A 17,149-nucleotide genomic window follows, 5' to 3' on the forward strand; every position below is an offset into this window, starting at 1 on the left:
GTACACATTATTACTATTACTTTTTTTTCTTTTGGAACAGAAAGTCACCATATGCCTGGAGGTTTTTAGATCACCTTCTTGGTGTGCTCCCGATATATGAACAGTTCGAAAACATTAACATTGTTGCTTGGTTTATTGTTTATTGCCCAAGTAGAGCGGCACGTAACGACTGACTACGGAACCAGGCGTGTGAATATGCACACCCTGTATCCAATCAACCCCTATATCAATCAATTTTGTACAATTAGACCTCCATATATTGAACTTTAATGTAACAAACCGTTTTACTTTGCAGAACTTATTTGGTGTGCATATAGAAATCTTCAATTTATTGAATTCTGTTTATCTGCAATTTCAATTTACGGAAACTATAAATTCTTCTAAAATTTGTAGGTGTTGCATTTGAACTGTAAATTCTATGGACGTACAAGCGCTTTCCGGGAGTAAAGCTTCACGATTTCCTTCCAAAGTTTATTCGACTTAAGGACAAAATTCTGCAGCAAAGTTATAAACAACCACAGGTGACAAGCAGCTGAATGCGAGGTATCTGGTACAGACCGACGGGGGAAAACTTACAAATCACAATAGCACACATTCAGGCGAGTATGTAAACAGGCGAACTAAGCACGGAACAAAAACAACACAGCACTGCTTTCATAGGTCCCGAATGATCAGAGTTTCGTCAGAGTTTGTGCAAGCACGCATCCGCAGATAAAACGGGCTCCCACCGTGCATTGACCAATACTTCGAGAGCTGACGCCTACACAATAACCGGGGTAGGTTACAGCACTTGTTTCTGCTCTGATCGTATAGTGTTCGAATGATGTCGCGACAACGCAAGTACTTGCAATAGGGGCGACGACCTTCCACAACTCCAGAACATCACAAAAGACCGTTTGCACATGTACTAACCAGCCAAACAAACTAACCACGGCAGCGAAGACCACTTAAATCGAACATACAACGCAGAAACACCTCTAAAAGGTTTCACCATAGAGAAAGGTTACACCTTGTTGCACAGACGCTCACAAGAAATTCAAGAAATGTCCAAAGCGCACTACCGCCGCCTTTTAAAAATCCAACGGGAGCCAAGCCAAATCAGTAATAAGTTGGCTATTTGGGTGAACGCAACGTACCCGTTAGAACCACCGGGTACGCCCAACGCCGGCCGGCAATAAGGCAATGTAATGGTGCTTGGCTTGTCAGGGGAAGAATGCTTGATTAGAGGTGCATGTACAGTCAAACCTCGATATATCGAACACGGATATATCGAATTATTGCGTATATCGAACACTTTCTATATCACATGGAAAATCGCATGCATTTTTCATTCTTTATTTCGAACGGGGCCGGATGTAAAATGGATATATCGAACTCCGCCGCCCCAGACCAAGTGCGCTCTGTTGACAGGAGGCGAGCTTTCCCGCAACACTCTCGAAGATAGCGGCGGCGCGATGGGCGTTCCTGACTGCTGCGTACGACAGCTGCCCACATCGGTTGCGCCGAGGGCGCCATTCAAACGTAGCGGCGTACACACGCGGCGGCTTGGAGCCAGCACGGCCGCCTCGATGCACGGCGGGGGTACACTGTAGCGGGGGCAAGCCTCGCCGTGCGCGCGTGATCGAGGCGGCTTGCCCCGCCGTGCACGCATAGGTGCGCGCGTGATCGAGGCGGCGGCCGTGGAGCCAGTTGGAGCGCTTTGTCGGTGCTGAGCCACACAGCATGTATATTGAGGACTTCGTTGGCGGTGACGACAGCACCGGAACAGTGGCGGAGTTGACAGACGTGGAGATCGCGGCAGAAGCGACTGCTGAGCGGCCAAACGAAGACGCTGCCGAGACTGATCCAGCAAGCGCTGATGTTGCCCCGCTCCCGACTGCAACTGATGCTGTAGCTGCTTTGGCGGTTGTACTTACACCGCTAATGCGGCGCAATAGAAGGCACTGGACTGTTTCTTGTGGACCGTTTGGCTTATGTTGAGGACGCCGTGGTCAAGCACGCGGTTGCCAATATGAAGCAGGCTACGCTGCTTCAGTACTTTCAGCGAACTAAATAAATACTTTGTTTGAAGCTTCATGTGAGTATCTATTGCGCCGCGATTGGTTCATTGATTGATTTGTGCTAGTTTTTGACGCGTTTTCTACGTGATTTTATATATCGAATTCTGGCTATATCGAACTATTTTGCGATCACCGCGCTGTTCGATATATCGAGGTTCGACTGTACATTGAATTAGGACTCAAATCTTAACATTTAAGGCTTGATTCACCTTGTTTAATAGTACCTGCCATGGTTGCTTAATGGTTATGGTGTTGGGCTGGTAAGCACGAGGTCGCGGGGTAAAATCCCAGCCACGGCGGCTGCATTTCAATGAGGGCAAAATGCCAAAACGCTCGTGTGCTTAAATTTAGGCCCAAACAATTGCATCCTCCTTGCCTCAGTAAGGAAGCCTTCATTGCTGTGAGGTCATCATCATCAGCATGGTTACGCCCACTGCAGGGCAAAGGCCTCTCCCATATTTCTCCAACAACCCCGATCATGTACTAATTGTGGCCATGCCGTCCCTGCAAACTTCTTAATCTCATCCGCCCACCTAACTTTCTGCCGCCCCCTGTTACGCTTCCCTTCCCTTGGAATCCAGTCCGTAACCCTTAATGACCATCGGTTATCTTCCCTCCTCATTACATGTCCTGCCCATGCCCATTTCTTTTTCTTGATTTCAACTAAGATGTCATTAACTCGCGTTTGTTCCCTCACCCAATCTGCTCTTTTCTTATCCCTTAACGTTACACCTATCATTCTTCTTTCCATAGATTGTTGCGTTGTCCTCAGTTTGAGTAGAACCCTTTTCGTAAGCGTCCAGGTTTCTGCCCCGTAGGCGAGTACTGGTAAGACACAGCTATTATACACTTTTCTCTTGAGGGATAATGGCAACCTACTGTTCATGATCTGAGAATGCCTCCCAAACGCACCCCAGCCCATTCTTATTCTTCTGATTATTTCCGTCTCATGATCCGGATCTGCAGTCACTACCTGCCCTAAGTAGATGTGTTCCCTTACGACTTCCAGTGCCTCGCTGTTCTCTTCCGAGACTGTTAAACATTACTTTAGTTTTCTGCAGATTAATTTTTAGACCCACTCTTCTGCTTTGCCTCTCCAGGTCAGTGAGCATGCATTGCAATTGGTCCCCTGAGTTACTAAGCAAGGCAATATTATCAGCGAATCACAAGTTGCTAAGGTATTCTCCATTAACCTTTATCCCCATTTCTCCCCAATCAAGGTCTCTGAATACCTCCTGTAAACACGCTGTGAATAGCATTGGAGAGATCGTATCTCCCTGCCTGACGCCTTTCTTTATTGGGATTTTGTTGCTTTCTTTATGGAGGACTACGGTGGCTGTGGAGCCGCTATAGATATCTTTCAGTATTTTTACATACTGCTGTGAGGTATGTCAGGTTTGTGAGGTTTTTGCTGTGAGGTATGTCACTCTGAAAGCTTCCTTACTGAGGGGCCCTCGGTGAAGGCTTCCTTGGTGCTTCCTCAGCATAAGGTTGCTTTGAAGCTACCTTCATGTGCCCTTACGCTGCTCCTGGCCCTGAACGAGCGCTTCACCTCACTGCTGGCCTACATGTTTGCTTGTGCATGCATGTTGTTGCCCACCTGCAAAGAAGCATGAGCACTATGCCAGGTGTCGGCATTCATTTCAATCGCCTGTTCAGCATGAGTGGCATCTCGCAACGCTGGCGTGCTAGTGTTGCTGGAACATATCAAGTTTTGCGCTCTAATTTGGTGGTTTCTCAGGTTGACTAAACAAACTGGAAGAAAGTGTCCATGCGTCTCTGTCTCCAACTTTCTTTTTATTGAATAAAGGTGTTCGCGTAAAGCTTATAAAAGGTGCTCTCGAACACAGGTGTACGGCAACCGTTCCTTACGTGAGGACAGCCGAAGGGAGCTTTCAGAGTACACTTCAAATTCAAGTTTTATTTACCAGACAATATGCTGGAAGGTCCGCTGGGCTAAAAGCCGTAAAAACGGCTTGACGGGGCCCAGGTAACCGTTACATGGCAGCGGCTATACAAAGTGCAGATGAAAAGTACTAAGATACACTGTTACAAAAAATGAAAAAGATGCAGATCACAATGCATAATACAACATTCATAAATCACACAAATACATTTGAAATACGATGCACATGAAAATGCATATGCAAATTTCGACACATAGTACCGCATATTTACACTCACACAAACACTCTAAATATGCTGCAAAAAATTAATGTTTTTAATAACCGATTTGCAGGCAGCATATATGTTATATATAGTAGATATTTTAAGATACTGAGTCTTTTACTAGCAAACAATAGAACAAAAGAAAGAACATAACTGTTTTTTACTGCAACTGGTTGTGTTTTGATACGTGTTTAGTGTTGTTGGGACGTTGTATGCCAAAGTTCGATATTTATAAGTTGTACGAAATCGCGGTATAGACCATATATGGGTGTTTCTTGTAGGTACTGTAATAACACGACGCTCTAGACATGATAAGGCTGTAATAAAGTCCGAGAGTTCTCTATTTGAAAAGTAGAGTGTGTTCAACAAGCGGTATGAGTAAATATTGTCAACCCGAACGATACTGAACCTTTCAAATGATTTGCGTGTGTTTCCCAGACGTTCAATGTTTCCAACGTAGCGAATTATCCTTTTTTGTAGAACAAGTATTTTATTTATGTTTCTTTTTGTTGTTGTGCCCCAAATCAACGTACAATAATTTAGATGTGAGTTAAATAATGCGTGATATATTTGAAGTTTGGCCTTGAGTGGCAGCAGACTACGGCAGCGAGAGACGACTCCTGTTACAGATGAGATTTTCCTACATAGGTAATTAACGTGAGCATCCCAACTTAAGTTCGATGAAAAGTATACCCCAAGTATTTTATGCGTATCAACAATATCTATTTGCTGTGAATCAAGAATTAACGGCTGGTGAGTAGGCACTATTTTATTTTTAGCATGAAATATTACAGCTTTAGTTTTATTTGGATTAATCTTTAGTCTATTGATTTTTGACCACGAGGAAATCTCCGAAAGTACGTCGTTAGCTCTGGATATTAGATGAGGCAGGTTAATGTCAGAGATAAGTATCGTTGAATCATCTGCGTATATTACGTACTTAACTGTTGTGTCCGTGTTCACGATATCGTTGATATAAACATTGAACATCAGGGGGCCCAGAATACTCCCTTGCGGTACACCGCAAGTGATAGGTAAGAATGACGAGCTACATTTATTAATGTGTACACTCTGTAATCTGTTTTGAAGATAGGATTCTAGTAAAGATAAGCAACTACCACGAATGCCATTTGATTCTAGTTTGTGCAAAAGAATGCTGTGGTCAAGGGAATCAAAAGCTTTGCTGAAATCTAAAAAAATACCGAGTGTGAATTCGTTTTTTTCAATGCGATGAACTATAGCTTCTTTCAGTGTCAGCAATGCAGTTTCAGTAGACCTGCCGCTTCGAAAGCCAAATTGTGCGTCTGTTAGGACATTAAATTTATTGAAGAACCGCGTAATTCGAACAAAGATAATTTTTTCTAGGCACTTAGAGAAGACAGGAAGGACAGAAATAGGCCTGTAATTACTTTCTACGTTACGATCGCCTCCCTTAAAAATGACTGATACCATGGCTCTTTTCATAGCTTCTGGAAAAACTCCAGATTCAATAATTAAGTTAAAGATATGTGCAAGAACTTCTGTGATGAAATGTATAACGTGTTTTATGGGAGAGATCTGCAAATTATCGGCATCGAGTGATTTAGTATTATTTAAGCCCATAAAAGTCTGACACACTTCATTTTTATCTGTTGGATCAAGAAAGATGCTCTGCTTCATATTACCGCGTCCTGTAGCCAATTGCATATGTTCATTACATGGAGTTACTGCGTTTAGGAAGTGGTCATTGAAGTGATTTGCGAGTGCTGTGCCAGTTAAATCACGACCGCCAAGTGTTAAGGATTGAGGCAGAGCATGTTTATTTTCACGGCCAAGTATATTATTGATGAGCTTCCAAGTGGCGTTACTTCGTTGTCGACTAGCATTTTCAAAAATACGACGATAATAGGCTTCTTTAGCACGTCTAAGTTCTGCATTTAGTCGATTTCGAAGTTTCTTAAATTCTTTTAACACTTCCATAGAGCGTGTGCGCAAGAATGAATGATAACAGATATTTTTACTTTTTATCATTTTCAGATGCTCACGGGTGACCCAAGGTTTTTTAGACTTTTTTACAGGTTTGAAAGTTTTGAAAGGAAAATGTTTGGCGTAAATACGAGTAAAAATTTTAATGAAATCATCATAAGCGTCATTTGCAGTTTTCTTATCCTTTACAGTGGACCAGCTTTGATTCATTACGTCGTCTTTGAATAATTCAATACTCTCAGCTGTTATTTGTTGAATAATCAGCTGCTCCTGTCGTAAACTTTTATTTAGTGGTTCGTTATCGTAATTTAGAAAGACAGGACAATGGTCACTAATATCAGATGTAACAGTACCTGCGCTGTAGACAATAGTGTCAATATTTGTCACAATAAGATCTATAGCCGATAGAGCATGTAATACGAGTGGGCGTCGTAATTAAGTTAGTAAATCCAGTGGAATTTAACAGGGTGTTTAGTTCGCGGGTGACATTGGTTTCTTCCATAATATTAATATTGAAATCTCCTGCAGAAACCAGGTGTAAGCTGTTATTGCAAACATATTCCAAAAAAGTTTCAAAGAACTGCAAGAAATTGGCAATACTTCCGCCTGGGGGTCGATACAGTACCGAAAACAGCTCAAGCTTACAATTAATTGTTAGTATTTCATAATCATCAGTTACTACAGTAAATTGAGGGACAATATGGCAATTCTTTTTTGTTGTAATGAGCAGGGCCACACCCCCACCTCGTTTGTTTGGACGATTTAGGGAAAATAAATTGTAACCGTCCAAATTGAATGCCTGATCATCATTTCTTCCCCAAGTTTCCGTCAACATGATAGCGCTAAAGGTTAACTGAAATTGTTCCAGAAGAATTGCGACATCATCCTTCTTGTGTTTAAGTGATCTTGTATTAATATGTAGAATAGAGTCACTTGTTTGGTGACGTGAACTAACGCACTGGGGAAGGGCAAACTCCAGATAATCCATATCAGGAAGAAAAAAAAAAGTTACTATAAATACAGTCAAGCTTGCTTCCTCCGTTGGTTCTTCGCTGTAAGGAGGCCTCGCGTAAGGTTAGGCAGCCATCAAAGGAAAGGAAGGTTTCATTGCTTGGGCCTTAGGTGCATGCTAAAGAACCCCAGGTGGTCCAAATTGCCGGAGTCGCCCACTATGGCATGCCTCATAAACAGATCGTGGTTTCAAAATGTAAAACCTCAACTTTTTTTTTTTAATAGTGCTGCATCTATTTTGGGGGACTGGCCAAGAATGGGCACATACCCAGTGACCCACGTTTTCTACTAGGCCAGACAGCAGCCAGTGCATAGCCTGTTGCCCACATTTATATCACACATATATACAGCCAGACCCTGTGAAAGTCTGAGAAGGCTCCACTTTAAAAATCTCACTGAAGCTTGTCATAATGGTTGGTCTGTTTTTCACTGTCAGTCATTGTAGCATGTGAACTTGTGGTTGAGTTTTTCAGCCACCGATTGCTCTGCAAGACTCTTCCTCTCCACTGGCCTTATAGTTAGTGTGCCTAGAAGAGCCAAATAATTGTTCAAATGTACAAAGGCAATGTAGCTATAACTCAAATTTTTTTAACATTGGTTTCGAGAATTAATGCACTCTTAAACTGCAGGCTTGGACAACAGCGTGAGTGATTATGATGTGCTTCTGGATACATTGAAGATTGGGCATATAATAGATAAACCTATGTGTCCAAGAAATGTGCAGAAGTACTATTACAAAAGGAAAAAAAATAAGCAGTACAATGGGCAAGAGACAGAAACAAAGGCACCAATGCCATTGAAGGAATACACTGCCAAAGACCCTCATGTGACAACATAACTGAGGCATGTACGATTAAGGTTCGTCCTTCTTGCAGAGAGACCAATGCTGGATTTCCAGAGAATATCCAAGGATGCAATATCCCTTGGTTATCCTCCAAAGAATGCTCACATCAGATTTCTGATGGATCCACTAGTGGGCAAGCTTCAATGGCTGTTCAATGGCATTAGTATATCAATGCAAAAGTCTGCAGATCTCATTAAGGTGCTGGAAGGAAGAGGAAGGCACCATATCCCATCCCTAGCTGCTAGCTATAATTTTAATAAATGCATTTTTTTTCTCTTTCTCATTCTGGCTTTGTCATTTGCAAATATATAAGACATAAAACAGAGCACACTACTGCAGTGTCGTATTTCTGACACATTTTGCATGCTCGACCATGAGAATCGATATCTCGAAGCAAAATGGTCTTAGGCTGGATAGGTAGTAAAAATTGTGGCAAAATAAGATAAAAAAATTTCCAGAAGGTGCTTGTAGTTCAAGGTGGTAAATTTCATGCAATGTGTGCATTTTTTTTTATTAATCATTCTTACTGGTAGAATCCATTGTAAAGATGTCGATCCTTTGTTTTGGTGCAACAGTTTAAAGAGGCCCTGAACTGAACCACTTTTTGTCGAAGTCGAGAAATGCATTTGAAGTTAAAATAGGCTATTTCAGAAATATTTTGTCACAAAAAGTAATTCGATGCGTTCAGTAGAACTGCAGTTATTGGCAATCGAACATCCCCTGCGTGGTACTTCCGCTCATTCTTCAATGACTTGTACTGCGAAGGCTATGGCAGAGCGGGGAATTCCCAGAACACTTTTTGCCGTGGTGCGCTATTGAAACTTGATTTTGGATGTCCCTGTAGACGCCATTACTTCCGATTTTGGTGCCTACGACTTGCCAAACATAAAGCCCCTTTATGCTTCAGCCAAATGCAGTTGTCCTCGGCAAACCACAGTGCTTTCAGCCAGCGAACTCGTCGCGGCACCGCGAGGTGCCGCGACGCGGTGCCGCGTCTGGGTAGCATTTGCTTTGTGCGTGACAGTACTTTAGTGCATGCTTGCGCTTATATGCTCCAGTTTGGCCATGCTACATGGTGCAGACCGGCTTTGTCCTGCACTAGCTTGACCGAAGGATGTTATACTGGTGTCACACGTACCCTTCTGATCGCGATCGGGGCTGATCCGGATCAGATTTCTCAATCGCGATCAACAATTGTTGCTGCTACATGGTCCAATGATCTGGATTGAGTTATTATCGTCTGCAGATCGTCAGAAAACTCTCAGAACAGCATAATTTTTAGCTACAAATTCAGATTTGCAAAATTTGGACAATAGTTCAGTTTTACAGCTTATTAAATTGCTGGTAAAAGATTTTTAAACTTTTTTTATTGAGCTGGCTTAACTTCTTGTTTTTAGCATTTTCAGAATCCTACGCTAGAGGGTGCAGACGTCAGTCTGTGATCGCAATTAAGGGGCTGATTGCAATTCTTGGATCGCGATCGCCTAGATCCGGATCCCGCAGGATCACGATCGTAAACGACCGTGTATACGGTCGCAGTGTATGCGATAGCAGTGTATGCTATCTGCAGACTGTGTTTTTTAACCAAGCCTGAGGAGTGGTTCAGGAGCCCTTTAAATGTAAAGTTAGACCTCTATATAACGAAGTATTTGATTTTTTATAACTATTCCTAGAACACCATGTATTTTGAACCTCAATATAACAAAGTCTGTTTGTACGCAATTTCACTGCCGCCGCTAAGGAATACTGAGGCGATAGATGGGAAATTCTGCGGCTGTTTGCGAATACACCTCTGAAATTACGTGACGGAGAACAGCCACCGAAGCATAGTAACAATACTCTCTTGCCATCATATTCCATAGAAAGTCCAAGGGTGATTAAGCCAAGAAGTATGGTGGCTTGATGGGCACTGTCTTTCCACACGATCAAGAATGGGGAGTGGGGGGTTAGATGAGCGTGCGTATACCCTCCATTAACCCAGTCAACTGCATATAGCTGTCAGCACGGCTGAAGCGCATAGGTGGCCCGCGCACAATATCGTGTAGGTTCTCTGTGGTGAGTTAAAGACATGGCGAGCCAAGATGGCCATGCTTTCATGTGCACTGTCTTGATGCGCGTTTGGTTCTTGAGGCAGTGTAATCCCAAGTTTTGGAGACGTGTTGAAGCAACAGGCAGAGCTAGAACCATTCGCTTCCTCTGCCTATGCTTTTCATGATAGCATCGATCGTCCCACTTCAGGCGACATTATTCACCGCAGAGGCAGAGTGGACGCAAAAGTGTCCCAGGCTTTACTTTGTACCACCAATGTGAAGATACCATCAACACGGCATGAAACCGTATGTGTGGTTGCCGACTCTCAAATTCAACAAAATGATTTTTTTTCTCATTGAAATTCGTTTGTTTTCTGGTTGCCTGATAATTCAGAAAATTTTACAGCTCCTTCCATGTAAAAAAAAAATCTATTTGTGACTGTAGTTACTCGCATAAAAGGTCGAATTTCAATACTATAATGAAATTTCGATATAATGGAATAAACTGCTGATATTACCAACATTGTTATATCGAGGTTTAACTGTATATGTAAAATGTCAGTGGAATGCAAGTGTGACCAAAGCAAAATAGGGTGTATCGCTTCTGTCCGAGTAAGTGCTTGCGATACACGTGACTGCTTTGAATCAGTGAATAATGTATATCTATAGTATTCTATATAAGCACCAGAAGTAAATAATCATAGTTGTAGTCTTTTTGTGGTTTTTCCCTTAAGTAGAAGTATCAACATAGGATATGAAATGCAACTGTATCTTTTGGACTTCCACTTGTAATCTTGGGATGTCCAGTCAGCATTGGTAAGAAAGTGGAAGCCTGCAGCCCAGTGAGAAAGCGACGACTCAAGCGAGTGGCAGATCTCAACAACTGTAACTACAAGGATTACTTGATGGGCACTTCCAAGCAGGTGTGATAGGTATGTTTGAGCAGCATCAGTCAAGGGCACAGATGTTGCACAGTTGCAATGGCAATTTCAAGCACATCAAGGCCCTGCACGGTGGGCTATATCTAGCATTTGATAAGAATAGACAAACTGAGATTACTTCTGGTGGTTATTCTGGCAAATTTAAATTATGAAAATTTTGAATATTTCTTTTATACTATGATTTTATCTGCCAGGTAACTCGACTAGTTGGCACAGTCAAACCAGGGCCATTAATAATGAGTTGAGTGCGCCAACAAAGTAGAGTTCATTATTACACTGGAAAGTTGGGTGAGTTACTTAACTGATATTGTGCGACAAAAAAACGACACGGATGTGAGAGAAGACACACTCAAGTCCGTGTCGTTTTTTTGTCGCGCAATATCATTTAAGCAATGGATTACCAACTTGCCCGGAACGCTTCTCTCACTGGGTGAGTTAGTATACATTCATAATGGAAACAGCGTGAACAAGACGACGACGGAGTGAAAGGACACAGGACGACTGCTAACTCACAACTACGTTTACTGAAACACACATCAGGTATATAAGCGACACAAGCGATCACATGGTCAATTGAGGAACGCACAACCAGGCCACATGTATACAGGGCATCTGTTACCGTATCAAGCTATCTAGGTACGTTAATTCCTGCTGAGAAAGTGTGATCGAAGGCTGGTGAATGCACCATGTGCCCTTTCGCTCAATGTGGGCTGCTTTCACGACTAATCTGGTGGATGCATCAGTATGCTTAAACAAAAGTGTTGTCTCCTCGAGCAGAGGCTTACACTTACAATGCCGGCAATGGGCAGACACATGCGCATAATCATTCTTGTCCAAGGACAATTCATGCTAAACGTTCATTCTTGGGCAACACACTATAGTGGGACAATGTAAAAAGAACATAAACTAATACAGTGCAGCCTGCACTCATTCTTGGACAGATGTTTATCTTCCTTACAAAAAAAATATTCAGGTATAAACAAATGCAGAAGGGTCAAAATTAAAAGCATACTTTCCGCTGCCAAGGCTGTCTTAGGATCTTTGTGTCACTGCCAGTCCGCCATCGATGTGTTTATGATGTTGCATGCTGGAAATAATTGCTCTGATATCATGACTTGTTCACAGTCAAAGCAACTACTGTGGTTAGCCATCAATGCTATTGTTTCCCATCATCATCATCATCATCATCATCATCACCACCAGCAGCCTCTATTTATGTACACTGCAAGACGAAAGCCTCTCCCAGCATCTTTATTTCTTGCACTAGCTGATTACAACTTGTGCCAGTAAATTCCTAATTTTATCACTCCACGTAATATTCTGCCGTCCTTGACTCCGCTTCCCTTCCCTTGGCACCCATTTCGTAACTCTAATGGTCCACTGGTTCTCTGCCTTACACATTACATGGTCTGCCCAGTGACATCTTGCTTTTCTCTTATTGTCAACTAGAATATCTGCTAGCCCTACTTGGCCTCTGATCCACACCGCCCTCTTCCCGTCTCTTAATGTTACGCCTCACGGCCTTTGTGCCTCATCGCCCTTTGCGTGGTCCTTAACTTGTTCTTGAGCTTCTTTCTTTACCTCCAAGTTTCTGCCCCATATTTTAGCACTGGTAGAATGCAATGATTGTATACGTCTCTTTTCAACAACAGTGGCAAGCACCCCGTCAGGATTTGGTAATGCTTGCTGTATGCACTCCAACCCATTTTAAAACAAAGCTTTCTTTGCCTCGTCCTTTGACTTTTCTACTGCACGCTGCATCGGGAGGTGGTTCAGAGCAGGAGTATGGCAGAGAGGAAAGCAAACGCGAGAAGCTTGTTTAGACATTTCCATCACGTCACATGAGCACAATGCCCTCTGCGGCTCCCTGGGTGTCCCCACAATACCCTCATGACAGCTGTAATTATTCGTGATTCCCAGCAAAAGCATTGCAGAAACAGCAGCGCTTACTTTTCTATTAATGTGTCGGGGGGAGGTAGATATAATGGTAGAGAGGATCGAGGTAGGGAGAGGGGGCTGGAAATGGGTAGAAATGATGCTGTTAATCACGAAATAAGTGAATGACAGCCCTTCACTCATTGCTCGCAGTTCCCATACATGGGGGGAGGGCGGGAGAGGGCAAATGTGATGTGAGAAGGCAAGGAGACACTACTAGTGCTAGACATGACAGCGGATGCGGACAAACTGGATAAATTTAGGTTCAAGGTTTGGTACAGTGCACTTCTGCTATTTCTGAACAATAAACACCATGTAAATTTGTGAAGCAGACAACTTACGCACGATGTGCAGACGCAAAACCGCATTAAAGCACTGTATCGCCTAAGCGACACTACAAAAGCAGTCGCACGTCAAACCAACACTTCTGTGCCCGCCACAGTAGCTTTGTGCTTATGACATTGCTCAAGGTCGTGGGTTTGATCCCAACTGCAGCAGCCGCGTTTCGACGGGGCCAAAATACAAGAACACCCGTGTACTTACACTCAAGTGCACATTAAAGAACCCCAGGAAATCAAAATTAATCCGGAGTCTGCCATTACGGCGTGCCCCATAATCTGATTGTGGGTTTGGCTTGTACGTCCCCATAATTCAACAAAAAGTTTACCACTTCTACAAAGATGTCATGTGCCGTGTGAGGCATCGACAATGTTAACCCTCTCGGAGGTTGACAATGGCACACAATAACGCCTCAAGCAAACACGTCTCGCTGTGTGTTCTGTGTAGTACGCAGAAATACAGCAGTGGTGCACGCAAGGTAACCTCATCAACTCACTACTCTCATATTGAACTAAATGCTGAAGAAATTAAACATTTGCCATCAGCATTGCGTACTGCTGATTGTCAATCAAAGCAAACATCACAGAAAGCTTCACTTAGATTTATTCCCACAGTGTGTGGGATCCACACAATTTTTTATTCTTATGTAAATTTCCTACTCATGGTAAGGGTTCCCTGCAAGTAATTGACCTAGATAAGCATACTCCTGCACAAACTCTAGAGACTTGTCGCAAACTGAGAGGTTGCACCAGAGTGCCAGGACCAGAGGACCAGCATAGCAGGCTATTACAATGGACTAGCGTGTACAGTGTTTGTACTGCGAGCATGCGCCGCCCAACTTTATTTTCGTCATGTTTTGCCATGCCGACCGAGGGTGCCGACCATTAGTGTCCACGCATAGCAGCATCGGTGGGTGCTACAGACTCACTGGAAATCGCAAATCCTTTAGAAAGGTAAAGTTGCAGGCCGGCTGGCGAGACATTGTGAATAAAACTGCTACAGACACAGGACGGAGGGACAGGACAACCACCCTGTGTTGTCATCTCCCTCCGTCCTGCATCTGTAGCAGTTTTAGTTATAACATAAGTTCTTGTCTTTTATCTTCGTCTTCTGCATATTAATCTTCAACTGTACTCTTACAACTTCTTGGTTAAAGTCTCCAACCATTTGTTGCAACACATCTCCAGTGTTGCTGCACAGGACATTGTCATCTACAAACCTAAGGATGCCAAGATATTTGCCACTTATCTTCACTCCTAAGCCTTCCCAGTCTAATCTTGTAATCAGTTCACGAGGGTGGCAATGTGGGCTTGTTGGTAATGCATCTTCAAGGGGAGTACGGTAGCACAAAAGAAGACACATAGGGACACAAGAAGGGACATAGGGACAAAAGAAGACACATAGGGACACACACAGCGCTAACACACAGCGCTGTGTGCGTCCCTATGTGTCTTCTTTTGCCCCGTCTTTTAATCGCGCTACCGTACTCCCCTTGTAATCAGTGTTGTGGCTCGGGTGGCATTCAGGGCATGGAATCCACCAAGCGCATCAACTGTCAGGTTGTAGAAAATGAAGGAAAAAGAGTGCATTTTGCTTAATTACACAGCTCCAGTCACGCAGGAGCAAGTTAAATGTCTCAGTTCATATCGGGACCCTCTGTCCTCGCTCTCAGAAAGTCTCTGCTTTTAATGCCGTCGCCTTCCGTAGGCGAGTCAACTAGGGAATCTGAAGGCTGTCCAGCAGAAAATCACCATCGTCGACTCCGTTGTGATACCACACCCATGCTCACTATAACCCGTAGTAGCTCCGCCTTGAAGAAACTGGTTTGGAATCTGTGAAAAGAAATCATCCGGCGACACCTACTTCATTCATCGTTGCCCCCCTATTCTTCACTCAGCCTGCCAGGTGCTGAGGGCCTTTCATAGAACCCTGCAACAGCCGGTTTACACGCTGTCTTGACAGCTGGACAAGTTCTGAGGGATGGGTGGTGATTAGACTCGTCTAATTAACTGCACCTATCAATTCGTTGTCGTGGTTCCCTCCCGTTCATCCTTTTTTCCGGTTTCCAGGTAATGGTGGGGTGGGCACCTTTGGTCATCCACGCCGCATTGACGTCTGGATAGAAGGTGTGATGGTTTGACATGTGGCAAATGTTCAATTAACACCCTTGGTGGCGTTGAGACGTAACAGCATGCAGTGAATAGCATTGGAGAGATTGTTTCCTTGCCTGACCACTTTCTTGATAGGCTATTTTCTGCTTTTCTTTTGGAGAAGCAAGGCAGCTGTGGAATCTTTGTAGATGCACTTAAGCCTCGCTGTAACAAACTTCAGCATAACGAATTTCTTGATGTAAGGAAGTATTTAACTTTTCATAACCTCTTATTCACAGAACATCATGTATTTAGAACCCCAGTATAACGAAGTATGTCCGTATGCGACTTCAATAAAACGAAATTTTACTGCCGCCGCAAAGGAATTTCAAGACAAGAAATGGGAACTTTCACAAATGCGGATGGTCAAATGATTGAATTACAAGCAGCTGCTTGCAAACGCATCTCTCAAATCGCACGAAAGGAGTGGCCCTCGAAGTGCAGCCGCATCATGTTGCGTACAAAGTCCAAGTGCGATAGGATCCTATCACGCCCTACGCACTGTGCTTTAGGTGCGAGGGAAAGTGTGCAAGGGTGAGGCACGAAAGATGGCGGCTTTATGAGTGCTGCTTTCCCATGCAAGCAAAGAGAAAGAGGGGGAGGGGAGCGAGCGGTGGGGAGTGGGGGGCAAGTTGGTGCGCGTCTAGGCCGTGGCTGCTCATGGCTGTAGGCACGGCTGAGTGCATATGCAGCTGCGCGCCCTGCTTTAGAGGTGGTCTGCTGCGTGTGTAAGAGTGGGCGTGCCGAGATGGCGTGGCATCATGTAAGCTTGTATTGGAAGTTGCGTAATCTTGAGTTTCGGTGGCCCGTTGGGGCGAGAGGCAGATGAAGCAATGCTCCCGGCTGCGGGCACCTTTCACGATTGGGGCGACGCTATCAGCCACGGGGGCGGAGTGCACGTGAAAGCGTGGCTGGCTTCGCTCAATTTGTACCGCCGATGGGATGATATCGTCAACGTTGCACGAAACCATATCATTCGTTGCTAACTACCACATTCATCAACATGAATTGCTTTCTCATTCAAATTAGCTTTTTTTTACTGTCCGATAATTCAGAAAATTCTGCAGCCCCTTTCAGCATAAGAAAAATCGATCAGCGACTGTACTTATTGCACATAAGGTCGAATTTCAATACAACAAGATTGCAGATTTTACCAACTTCGTTATATTGAGGTTTAACTGTATTTCCCAAGATAATAACATATGCCTCCTGTACTCCTCGATTACCCAATACCTCCATGACTGCTGCTATCTCTACAGAATCAAATGCCTTATGATAATCTACGACGGCCATAGAGAGGTTGATTGCACTCCGCAGATTTCTCAATTACCTGACTGAGGACATGAACGTTATCCATTGTAGAATATCCCTCCAGCCTGTTCTCTTGGGTGATTGAAGAGTTCTCCTGATTCTATTGGAAATTATCTTGGTGAATATTTTATACAATACTGAAAGCAAGCTAAAGGGCCTATATTTCTTAAATTCTTTAACGTCTCCCTTCTTATGGACTAGTATAATGTTGCCATTCGTCCAGCTCTTTGGCACACTTGAAGTTGTGAGGCATAGCATATAAAGGGTCGCAAGCTTTTCAAGGATACATAGTATCTCTGCCATCTTTGATTAAATCAACTGTTATTCAATCTTTTTGTCACTTTCCCCTCGAGCCTCTGTATTGCAGTCATCACTACTTCTAAAGAAGCTTGCG

This window comes from Dermacentor albipictus, chromosome 5, assembly GCF_038994185.2.
Source record: "Dermacentor albipictus isolate Rhodes 1998 colony chromosome 5, USDA_Dalb.pri_finalv2, whole genome shotgun sequence".
In the NCBI taxonomy this organism is placed as follows: domain Eukaryota; kingdom Metazoa; phylum Arthropoda; class Arachnida; order Ixodida; family Ixodidae; genus Dermacentor; species Dermacentor albipictus.